The sequence below is a fragment of the Chrysochloris asiatica genome, unplaced genomic scaffold (genome assembly GCF_000296735.1).
Source record: "Chrysochloris asiatica unplaced genomic scaffold, ChrAsi1.0 scaffold00199, whole genome shotgun sequence".
Classification (NCBI taxonomy): Eukaryota; Metazoa; Chordata; class Mammalia; order Afrosoricida; family Chrysochloridae; genus Chrysochloris; species Chrysochloris asiatica.
The window spans coordinates 4,809,982-4,811,996 of NW_006408717.1; positions in this window are offsets into that span (position 1 = coordinate 4,809,982).

Sequence of the window (2,015 nt, forward strand, 5' to 3'; positions counted from 1 at the left end):
TCTTTTGCAAATTTAGCCTAAAGTGAAAGAAATTAGAACAAGTACATGAGAGTCAAAATATGGCCTTAAATATGTTGCTGTTGTTGTTGTTAAGTACCGTCGTCAAGTTGATTCTGATCCATTGCAGCCCTATCTACAACAGAACGAAACACCACCAGGTCCTGTATCATCCTCACAATTGCTGCTATGCTTGAGCTCTTTGTTACTGTCAGTGCACCAATCCATCTCACTAGAGGTTTCCATCATTTTCTCTATCCTTCACCTTAGCAAGCATGATTCCCTTCTCCAAGGACTGTTTGCTCCTAATAACATGTCCATCTTGGCTACTAAGGAGCATTCTGGTTATACTTCTTCCAAAACAGATTTGTTTGTTCTTCTGAAAATCCATGGTACTTTTAATATTCTTCTGAAACACCATAATTCAACTGCATCAATTCTTCTATGGTCTTCCTTATTCATTGTCTAACATTCACATGCATATGAGGCTATTGAAAATACCATGGTTGGATCAGGAGCACTTAAGTTTTCACACTTACATCTTTGTTCTTGAACACCTTAAAGAAGCCTTTTGCAGATTTGCCTAATGCAATATATCATTTGATTTCTTGACTGCTGCTTTCATGAGTGTTGATGGTGGATCCAAGCGAAATGAAGTCTTTGTCAATTCAATCTATCATAATGTTATTTATTGCTCCATTGTTGAGGATTTTTTTTTTCTTTTAATTGAGGTGCAACCCATACTGATGGTTGTGTTCTTTAATCTTCAACAGTAAGTATTTTAAGTCCTTTTAACCCTCATAAGCAAGGTTGTATCATCTGCATAGCACAGGTTGTTAATGAGTCTTCCTCCAATCCTGATGCCATGTTCTTTTTCATGTAATCTGTCTTCTTGGATTATTTGTGCAGCATACAAATTGAGTATAGTGAAAGAGAACAACCCAGACATACACTGTTCTGATTTTAAACAATTCAGTGTCCCCCTGTACAGATTCCTCATGAGTGCAATGTTGTCCATAGATTGTCATGATCCACACAGTTGAAAGCCTTTTGTAGTCAATAATGCATACATAAACCTCTTTCTGGTATTCTCTGCTTTCAGCCAAGATCCATCTTATATCAACAATGATATATCTTGTTCCACATCTTCATCTGAATATAGCTTGAGCCTCTGGCAGTTCCCTATCAATTTACTGTTGCAGCTGATTTTTCATTATCTTTAGCAGAATTTTACTTGCATGCAATATTAGTGATATCATACAATGACTTCCACATTCCCTTGGGTCACCTCTCTGTGAATGGGCACAAATATGATCTCAATCAGTTAACTAGGTATCAGTCTTCCAAATTTCTTGGTACAGATGATTGCCTCCAGTGCTGTATCAATTTAGTTAAACATTTCCATTTGTATTTCATCAATTCCCGGAACCTTGTTTTTTGTCAATACCGTCAGTGCTGCTTGGACTTCTTTCAGTACCGTTGGCTATTGATCAGATGATACTTCTTGAAATGGTTGAACATAAACCATTTCTTTTTCATATAGTGACTGTATATATTCCTTCCGTCTTCTTTTGGTGCTTTCTGCATCACTCAATATTTTGACCCCCAAGTCCTTCAATATTTCAAGCTGAGGCTTGAATTTTTCCTCAGTTATTTCAGGTTGAGAAACACTAAGCATGTTCTTCCTTTTGGGTTTTCTAACTCCTGATTTTTGCACATTTCATTATAACATTTGGCTTTGCCTTCTTGTGCTGCTCTTGGAAATTTTCTGTTCTGCTGTTTTACGTCCATGTTTCTTTAGCTTTTTTACACTGGAGAGTAAGTTTCAGAGTGTCTTCTGACATCCATTTTGGTCTTTTCTGTCTTTCTTGTCTTCTTAATGACATTTTGTTTTCTTCCTGCATGATCTTCTTGATGTCATCCCACAACTCTTCTGGTTTTTGATATAATGCATCAAGTCTGTTCTTGAGGTAATCTCTAAATTCAGGTGGCACATGTTCAAAGTCATATTTTGACTC